We start from the raw sequence: 11,381 nt of genomic DNA, 5'->3' as shown, positions 1-11,381 counted from the left end.
CCAACACCCTGAAACTGAGCTGCAGCACAGTGGCCAAGATCATCCAGCGTTTTAAAAGAGCAGGGTCCACTCAGAACAGACCTCGCGTTGGTCGTCCAAAGAAGCTGAGTGCACGTGCTCAGCGTCACATCCAACTGCTGTCTTTGAAAGATAGGCGCAGGAGTGCTGTCAGCATTGCTGCAGAGATTGAAAAGGTGGGGGGTCAGCCTTTCAGTGCTCAGACCATACGCCGCACACTACATCAAATTGGTCTGCATGGCTGTCACCCCAGAAGGAAGCCTCTTCTGAAGTCTCTACACAAGAAAGCCCGCAAACAGTTTGCTGAAGACATGTCAACAAAGGACATGGATTACTGGAACCATGTCCTATGGTCTGATGAGACCAAGATTAATTTGTTTGGTACAGATGGTCTCAAGCATGTGTGGCGGCAATCAGGTGAGGAGTACAAAGATAAGTGTGTCATGCCTACAGTCAAGCATGGTGGTGGGAATGCCATGGTCTGGGGCTGCATGAGTGCAGCAGGTGTTGGGGAGTTACATTTCATTGAGGGACACATGAACTCCAATATGTACTGTGAAATACTGAAGCAGAGCATGATCCCCTCCCTCCGAAAACTGGGTCGCAGGGCAGTGTTCCAGCATGATAATGACCCCAAACACACCTCTAAGACGACCACTGCTTTATTGAAGAGGCTGAGGGTAAAGGTGATGGACTGGCCAAGCATGTCTCCAGACCTAAACCCAATAGAACATCTTTGGGGCATCCTCAAGCGGAAGGTGGAGGAGCGCAAAGTCTCGAATATCCGCCAGCTCCGTGATGTCGTCATGGAGGAGTGGAAAAGCATTCCAGTGGCAACCTGTGAAGCTCTGGTAAACTCCATGCCCAGGAGAGTTAAGGCAGTTCTGGGAAATAATGGTGGCCACACAAAATATTGACACTTCAGGAACTTTCACTAAGGGGTGTACTCACTTTTGTTGCCGGTGGTTTAGACATTAATGGCTGTATATTGAGTTATTTTGAGGGAAGAATAAATTTACACTGTTATATAAGCTGCACACAGACTACTTTTCATTGTGTCAAAGTGTCATTTTGTCAGTGTTGTCCCATGAAAAGATATACTTAAATATCTGCAGAAATGTGAGGGGTGTACTCACTTTTGTGATACACTGTATATACAGTATATATAAAATAGAAAATATACCTTCACAAGGCATAACGTTATGACCACTGACAGGTGAAGTATAACACTGATTATTTCTTAATCATGGCACCTTTTAGTGGGTGGGATATATTAGGCAGCACTCATTATCTTTAAAGTTGATGTGTTAGAAGCAGGAAAAATTGACAAGCATAAAGATTTGAGCGAGTTTGACTGGCCAAATTCTGATGGCTAGGCGACTGGGTCAGAGCATCTCCAAAACTGCAGTGCTTATGGGGTGTTCCCGGTCTGCAGTGGTCAGTATCTATCAAAAGTGGTCCAAGGAAGGAACAGTGGTAAACCGGCGACAGGATCATGGGCGTCCAAGGCTGATTGATACACGTTGGGAGCAAAGGCTGGCCCGTGTGGTCCAATCCAACAGACGAGCTACTGTAGCTCAAATTGCTGAAGAAGTTAATGCTGGTTCTGATAGAAAGGTGTCAGAGTACACAGTGCATCACAGTTTGTTGCTATGGGGCTGCATACCCACAGACCAATCAGGGTGCCCATGCTGTCCCCTGTACACCGTCGAAAGCACCAACAATGAGCACCTGAGCATCGGAACATCGGGTGCATGTGCGTCACTTACCTGGGGAACACATGGCACCAGGATGCACTATGGGAAGAAGGCAAGCCGATGAAGGCAGTGTGATGCTTTGGGCAATGTTCTGCTGGAAAATCTTGGGTCCTGCCATCCATGTGGATGTTATTTTGACACTTTTACCACCTACCTAAGCATTGTTGCAGACCATGTACACTCTTTCATGGAAACAGTATTCCCTGATGGCTGTGGCCTCTTTCAGCATGATAATGCATCCTGCCACAAAGCAAAAATGGTTCAGGAATGGTTTGAGGAGCACAACAACGAGTTTGAGGTGTTGACTTGGCCTCCAAATTCCCCAGATCTCAATCCAATCGAGCATCTGTGGGATGTGCTGGACAAACAATCCATGGAGACCCCACCTCACACCTCACAATATACAGTGTATCACAAGAGTGAGTACACCCCTCACATTTCTGCAGATATTTAAGTATATCTTTTCATGGGACAACACTGACAAAATGACACTTTGACACAATGAAAAGTAGTCTGTGTGCAGCTTATATAACAGTGTAAATTTATTCTTCCCTCAAAATAACTCAATATACAGCCATTAATGTCTAAACCACCGGCAACAAAAGTGAGTACACCCCTAAGAGACTACACCCCTAAATGTCCAAATTGAGCACTGCTTGTCATTTTCCCTCCAAAATGTCATGTGATTTGTTAGTGTTACTAGGTCTCAGGTGTGCATAGGGAGCAGGTGTGTTCAATTTAGTAGTACAGCTCTCACACTCTCTCATACTGGTCACTGAAAGTTCCAACATAGCACCTCATGGCAAAGAACTCTCTGAGGATCTTAAAAGACGAATTGTTGCGCTACATGAAGATGGCCAAGGCTACAAGAAGATTGCCAACACCCTGAAACTGAGCTGCAGCACAGTGGCCAAGATCATCCAGCGTTTTAAAAGAGCAGGGTCCACTCAGAACAGACCTCGCGTTGGTCGTCCAAAGAAGCTGAGTGCACGTGCTCAGCGTCACATCCAACTGCTGTCTTTGAAAGATAGGCGCAGGAGTGCTGTCAGCATTGCTGCAGAGATTGAAAAGGTGGGGGGTCAGCCTGGCAGTGCTCAGACCATACGCCGCACACTACATCAAATTGGTCTGCATTGCTGTCACCCCAGAAGGAAGCCTTTTCTGAAGTCTCTACACAAGAAAGCCCGCAAACAGTTTGCTGAAGACATGTCAACAAAGGACATGGATTACTGGAACCATGTCCTATGGTCTGATGAGACCAAGATTAATTTGTTTGGTTCAGATGGTCTCAAGCATGAGTGGCGGCAATCAGGTGAGGAGTACAAAGATAAGTGTGTCATGCCTACAGTCAAGCATGGTGGTGGGAATGCCATGGTCTGGGGCTGCATGAGTGCAGCAGGTGTTGGGGAGTTACATTTCATTGAGGGACACATGAACTCCAATATGTACTGTGAAATACTGAAGCAGAGCATGATCCCCTCCCTCCGGAAACTGGGTCGCAGGGCAGTGTTCCAGCATGATAATGACCCCAAACACACCTCTAAGACGACCACTGCTTTATTGAAGAGGCTGAGGGTAAAGGTGATGGACTGGCCAAGCATGTTTCCAGACCTAAACCCAATAGAACATCTTTGGGGCATCCTCAAGCGGAAGGTGGAGGAGCGCAAAGTCTCGAATATCTGCCAGCTCCGTGATGTCGTCATGGAGGAGTGGAAAAGCATTCCAGTGGCAACCTGTGAAGCTCTGGTAAACTCCATGCCCAGGAGAGTTAAGGCAGTTCTGGGAAATAATGGTGGCCACACAAAATATTGACACTTCAGGACTTTTTACTAAGGGGTGTACTCACTTTTGTTGCCGGTGGTTTAGACATTAATGGCTGTATATTGAGTTATTTTGAGGGAAGAATAAATTTACACTGTTATATAAGCTGCACACAGTCTACTTTTCATTGTGTCAAAGTGTCATTTTGTCAGTGTTGTCCCATGAAAAGATATACTTAAATATCTGCAGAAATGTGAGGGGTGTACTCACTTTTGTGATACACTGTATATATACAGTGTATCACAAAAGTGAGTACATTCCTCACATTTCTGCAAATATTTTATTATATATTTTCATGGGACAACACTATAGAAATAAAACTTGGATATAACTTAGAGTAGTCAGTGTACAACTTGTATAGCAGTGTAGATTTACTGTCTTCTGAAAATAACTCAACACACAGCCATTAATGTCTAAATGGCTGGCAACATAAGTGAGTACACCCCACAGTGAACATGTCCAAATTGTGCCCAAAGTGTCAATATTTTGTGTGACCACCATTATTATTCAGCACTGCCTTAACCCTCCTGGGCATGGAATTCACCAGAGCTGCACAGGTTGCTACTGGAATCCTCTTCCACTCCTCCATGATGACATCACGGAGCTGGTGGATGTTAGACACCTTGAACTCCTCCACCTTCCACTTGAGGATGCGCCACAGGTGCTCAATTGGGTTTAGTCCATCACCTTTACCTTCAGCTTCCTCAGCAAGGCAGTTGTCATCTTGGAGGTTGTGTTTGGGGTGGTTATCCTGTTGGAAAACTGCCATGAGGCCCAGTTTTCGAAGGGAGGGGATCATGCTCTGTTTCAGAATGTCACAGTACATGTTGGAATTCATGTTTCCCTCAATGAACTGCAGCTCCCCAGTGCCAGCAACACTCATGCAGCCCAAGACCATGATGCTACCACCACCATGCCTAACTGTAGGCAGGATACAGTTGTCTTGGTACTTCTCACCAGGGCGCCGCCACACATGCTGGACACCATCTGAGCCAAACAAGTTTATCCATGTCTCGTCAGACCACAGGGCATTCCAGTAATCCATGTTCTTGGACTGCTTGTCTTCAGCAAACTGTTTGCAGGCTTTCTTGTGCGTCAGCTTCCTTCTGGGATGACGACCATGCAGACCGAGTTGATGCAGTGTGCGTCGTATGGTCTGAGCACTGACAGGCTGACCTCCCACGTCTTCAACCTCTGCAGCAATGCTGGCAGCACTCATGTGTCTATTTTTTAAAGCCAACCTCTGGATATGACGCCGAACACGTGGACTCAACTTCTTTGGTCGACCCTGCCGAAGCCTGTTCCGAGTGGAACCTGTCCTGGAAAACCACTCTATGATTTTGGCCACCATGCTGTAGCTCAGTTTCAGGGTATTAGCAATCTTCTTATAGCCCAGGCCATCTTTGTGGAGAGCAACAATTCTATTTCTCACATCCTCAGAGAGTTCTTTGCCATGAGGTGCCATGTTGAATATCCAGTGGCCAGTATGAGAGAATTGTACCCAAAACACCAAATTTAACAGCCCTGCTCCCCATTTACACCTGGGACCTTGACACATGACACCAGGGAGGGACAACGACACATTTGGGCACAATTTGGACATGTTCACTGTGGGGTGTACTCACTTATGTTGCCAGCTATTTAGACATTAATGGCTGTGTGTTGAGTTATTTTCAGAAGACAGTAAATCTACACTGCTATACAAGCTGTACACTGACTACTCTAAGTTATATCCAAGTTTCATGTCTATAGCGTTGTCCCATGAAAAGATATAATGAAATATTTGCAGAAATGTGAGGGGTGTACTCACTTTTGTGATACACTGTATATATATATATACTGTATACATATATATATATATATATATATATACAGTGTATCACAAAAGTGAGCACACCCCTCACATTTCTGCAGATATTTCAGTATATCTTTTCATGGGACAACACTGACAAAATAACACTTTGACACAATGAAAAGTAGTCTGTGTGCAGCTTATATAACAGTGTAAATTTATTCTTCCCTCAAAATAACTCAATATACAGCCATTAATGTCTAAACCACCGGCAACAAAAGTGAGTACACCCCTTAGTGAAAGTTCCTGAAGTGTCAATATTTTGTGTGGCCACCATTATTTCCCAGAACTGCCTTAACTCTCCTGGGCATGGCGTTTACCAGAGCTTCACAGGTTGCCACTGGAAGGCTTTTCCACTCCTCCATGACGACATCACGGAGCTGGCGGATATTCGAGACTTTGCGCTCCTCCACCTTCCGCTTGAGGATGCCCCAAAGATGTTCTATTGGGTTGAGGTCTGGAGACATGCTTGGCCAGTCCATCACCTTTACCTTCAGCCTCTTCAATAAAGCAGTGGTCGTCTTAGAGGTGTGTTTGGGGTCATTATCATGCTGGAACACTGCCCTGCGACCCAGTTTCCGGAGGGAGGGGATCATGCTCTGCTTCAGTATTTCACAGTACATACTGGAGTTCATGTGTCCCTCAATGAAATGTAACTCCCCAACACCGGCTGCACTCATGCAGCCCCAGACCATGGCATTCCCACCACCATGCTTGACTGTAGGCATGACACACTTATCTTTGTACTCCTCACCTGATTGCCGCCACACATGCTTGAGACCATCTGAACCAAACAAATTAATCTTGGTCTCATCAGACCATAGGACATGGTTCCAGTAATCCATGTCCTTTGTTGACATGTCTTCAGCAAACTGTTTGCGGGCTTTCTTGTGTAGAGACTTCAGAAGAGGCTTCCTTCTGGGGTGACAGCCATGCAGACCAATTTGATGTAGTGTGCGGCGTATGGTCTGAGCACTGACAGGCTGACCCCCCACCTTTTCAATCTCTGCAGCAATGCTGACAGCACTCCTGCGCCTATCTTTCAAAGACAGCAGTTGGATGTGATGCTGAGCACGTGCACTCAGCTTCTTTGGACGACCAACGCGAGGTCTGTTCTGAGTGGACCCTGCTCTTTTAAAACGCTGGATGATCTTGGCCACTGTGCTGCAGCTCAGTTTCAGGGTGTTGGCAATCTTCTTGTAGCCTTGGCCATCTTCATGTAGCGCAACAATTCGTCTTTTAAGATCCTCAGAGAGTTCTTTGCCATGAGGTGCCATGTTGGAACTTTCAGTGACCAGTATGAGAGAGTGTGAGAGCTGTACTACTAAATTGAACACACCTGCTCCCTATGCACACCTGAGACCTAGTAACACTAACAAATCACATGACATTTTGGAGGGAAAATGACAAGCAGTGCTCAATTTGGACATTTAGGGGTGTAGTCTCTTAGGGGTGTACTCACTTTTGTTGCCGGTGGTTTAGACATTAATGGCTGTATTTTGAGTTATTTTGAGGGAAGAATAAATTTACACTGTTATATAAGCTGCACACAGACTACTTTTCATTGTGTCAAAGTGTCATTTTGTCAGTGTTGTCCCATGAAAAGATATACTTAAATATCTGCAGAAATGTGAGGGGTGTACTCACTTTTGTGATACACTGTATATATATATATATGTATATATTTATATATATTTTGTGAGGCTGCAAACTGGCAAACCGCTAGCTTTAGTACATTTAGTCATTAGTGTATTTTAATAGACATGCTACTAAATAGGCTGTCATTGTAAAAAAGGAACTTGTTCTTTATATCTTGCCTGATTAAGTAAAGATAAATAATAATAGAATAATTAATTGGTTGTAAGCTAATTGTTTTACATTCTTTTCATGTGTCCATTCTGCTGCTGTCATTTTCTCTGAATTATTTTCTTTGTTCCTATTTTCTTATATGGAATTGTTTTTTCTCTCTCACACATACAGATCCGAACCTCACACTTCAGATGCAAATGGTTCCTGCTGCTGATTTTTCAGCATTGTTCATAGTCTTCATAACCAACCCCTTACCCACCGTTGCCATGCCAACTAATTATTATTTCTAGTGCTCTGTTGAACTTGGCAGTGAAGTCTTTACAGCAGAAAGCCTTCAAGATGCAGCTGCTCACAGGCCTCACGAGAAGCGCCTTCGCTTATTACAATTGTTCGTTACATTTGCGGAGATAATATGTGCATCTCTGTTGGTCTGTTAACTTGATGTTCAGCGTGGCTTTAACCTCGTGAGTGTTTCTCTGCCCGCAAGTGTGTGTGTGTGCTAATTATGAAGATTTCAATTGTTTTTCAGTACATTTCCAACCTTAAAAAAAGGAAAAATGTAAATAAAAACACCCAGCAGGTACAGCAATTATTTGCAAATTTTTTTGGCCTGTACAAACAGTACAAAGACAAGAAATAATTTTTTCACTCTACCCCTCAGCATTAATATTGCTTTCATAAATGTGCAAGTTACTTATGCCATTGGCACTAACATGCTGCCATACCATGAAAGCCGCTGGCTTATGAATATTACATTGGTAACACTTGGGATGGTTTTCCAGGACAAGTTAAAAGGTGGGCTTGTCAGACTACAGCACACATTTCCAAAGTCCATTGCAGGTGAGCTTGAGCCCAGAGAATTTGTGTTATGTTGCTTTTTCTTTGTGTAGTAGATGTTGTTTGTTTCTTTATTAGGATTTTAACGTCATGTTTTACACTTTAGTTACATTCATGACAGGAACAGTATTTATCATTACACAAGGTTCTATCAAACACAGTCATGGACAATTTTGTATCTCCAATTCACCTCACTTGCATGTCTTTGGACTGTGGGAGGAAACCGGAGCACCCAGACGAAACCCACACGGACACAGGGAGAACATACAAACTCTACACAGAAAGGACCCGGACCTTCTTGCTGTGAGGTGACAGTGCCGCCCTCTTTCAAATTAAGTCCGATCAAATTTATTTATATAGCGCTTTTTACAATGGACATTGTCTCAAAGCAACTTTACATGATCCAGGACCAACAGACAAAAAAAAACCTTATTGAGCAAGCCGAGGGCAACAGTGGCAGGGAAAAGTCCCTTAAAATTACAGGAAGGAACCTTGAGAGGAACCAGACTCAGCAGGAACCCATCCTCTTTGGGTGGCCTGGAGGATACTTTAAATAAATAGGATTTACACAAATTATACAAACACAAAATTAAATTGAACTGAAAGTTGTAACTAGTTCTTCATTGTTCAGTCCAGTCTGTGATAAAGTCTTTTGTAAGTCTTATTAGAAACTTCTAGTTCATCCAGGGTTCAGGGTTCTGTAGGGTTGTGGTCAGGACTTTGTATAGGCCATGTTTTTATGGTCTTTGCTTTGCCCACCAGGGCACAGTCGTGCTAAAACAGAAACAAAGCACATTATTAATTTTTATAATTGATAATTGATGGGCACTCAGATGGCACAGCAGTAAAACACGCTAGAATCCGACAGGCTGGGCTCCTACATGAACATTGGCCTTTGTTGAAGAGCAGGGTGCCAGAGGAGATTCCTCATAACTGATGCATTTATGACCTCTGCTGGCTGATTGATGGCACCTGCACAGAGTTGAAGGATAATGAGGATCAGGGTGTGTCTCTACATACACAAAGCTGATCTGCATATGAACGTGCCTCGTGCTGGTAAAAAGATGCAGCCAGCTAATTCACATGTGTCAGAGGGGGCGTAGCTTAGTTGTAGCTTAGTGGTTAAGGTACTGGACTAGTAATCAGAAGGTTGCCGGTTCAAGCCCCACCATCATCAAGTTGCTACTGTTGGGTCCTTAACCCTCAATTGCTCAGATTGTATACTGTCACAGTATTGTAAGTCGCCACTAAACGCTGAAAATGTAAAATGTGATTGGATATGACTAGACTGGGAGGGAAATTTAGGGTAAGATGCATATGTATATATATACACCAATCAGCCATAACATTAAAACCACCTCCTTGTTTCTACACTCACTGTCCATTTTATCAGCTCCACATACCATGTAGAGGCACTTTGTGGTTATACAATTACTGACTGTAGTCCATCTGTCTCTTCGCATTCTTTGTTAGCCCCCTTTCATGCTGTTCTTCAATGGTCAAGACCCCCACAGGACCACTACAGGGCAGGTATTATTTAGGTGGTGGATCACCCTCAGCACTGCAGTGACACTAACATGGTGGTGGTGTGTTAGTGTGTGTTGTGCTGGTATGAGTTGATCAGACACAGCAGTGCTGCTGGAGTTTTTAAATACTGTCCACTCACTGTCCACTCTTTTAGACACTCCTACTTAGTTGGTCCACTTTGTAGATGTAAAGTCAGAGACGATCGCTCATCTATTGCTGCTGTTTGAGTTGGTCATGTTCTAGACCTTCATCAGTGATCACATAACACTGCCCACGGGACGCTGTTGGCTGGATATTTTTGGTTGGTGGACTATTCTCAGTCCAGCAGTGACAGTAAGGTGTTTAAAAACTCCAGCAGCATTGCTGTGTCTTATCCACTCATACCAGCACAACACACACTAACACACCACCATCATGTCAGTGTCACTGCAGTGCTGATAATAACCCACCACCCAAATAATACCTACTCTGTAGTGGTCCTGGGAGAGTCCTGACCATTGAAGAACAGCATGAAAGGGGGCTAACAAAGCATGCAGACAAACATATGGACTACAGTCAGTAATTGCAGAACTAAAAAGTGCTTCTATATGGTAAGTGGAGCTGATAAAATGGACAGTGAGTGTATAAACAAGGAGGGGGTTTTAATGTTATGGCTGATTAGTGTATATTTGCAGTTAGGTATGGTGTCCACATACTTTTGATCATACAGTGTAAATCAAATAAATTGTTAGCAACACCATATTCTACTGCTGCATGATTTGTACGTTTGGTTAATTGTAATGTTAAAATAGCTTTTAACATCTTTTGGGGAATCTCGTTCACTGTGAATTTGTGATTAAAACGTTCTCTGTGTAGACAGTTTGGTATTATTTTTAGCTGTAGACAAACACAACGCTCAGGAGACCGACTAGCTCACTGTGTTTGGTGTGCATGTTGCTTGACACAGCGGGCACGTGAGACTTCATAAATCTTGGGTCAAGATTTCAAGCCCTTTAACAAAAATAACAGCCATGAGGATAAATCCACCAGTGCTGTCTCACCCTCTGATATTCTGACACATTGCTTATTTACAGGACTGGACTGGACTGGTCAAGCTAAGCTTGCTTGAACATCGCATTCCTTAAATATTGTGTTTATGGAACATTTTAGGATCAAGTCCCATAATGTCGTATATTGATGTCTATGCAAGGCAAGTAAAAGGAAAAACAACTGAAGAACATGAGGAAAATGACCATGCAGATATCAGTAGATCTAGAGGACACTGGTGTTTATTTAAAGTCTTAAATCTAATAGCTGTAATGGCATGTTTGCCAAATGTCTGGGGTTGAACTATATAAACCCAGGTTTTAACAAGGTCTTGTGGGTGGCTGAATATGGTTGATATACACCGATCAGACATAACATGACCACCTCCTTGTTTCTACACTCACTGTCCATTTTATCAGTTCCACTAACCATGTAGAGGCACTTTGTAGTTCTACAATTACTAACTGTAGTCCATCTGTTTCTCAACATACTTTTTTTTAGCTTGCTTTCACCCTGTTCTCAACACTGCAGTGACACTGACATGGTGGTGGTGTGTTAGTGTGTGTTGTGCTGGTATGAGTAGATAAGACACAGCAGCGCTGATGGAGCTTTTAAACACTTCACTGTCACTACTGGACTGAGAATAGTCCAGCAACCAAAAATATCCAGCCAACAGCGCCCCATGGGCAGCGTCCTGTGACCACTTATGAAGGTCTAGAAGATGACCAACTCAA

This window comes from Trichomycterus rosablanca, chromosome 12, assembly GCF_030014385.1.
Source record: "Trichomycterus rosablanca isolate fTriRos1 chromosome 12, fTriRos1.hap1, whole genome shotgun sequence".
NCBI lineage: Eukaryota > Metazoa > Chordata > Actinopteri > Siluriformes > Trichomycteridae > Trichomycterus > Trichomycterus rosablanca.
This window is presented reverse-complemented; position numbering follows the sequence as displayed.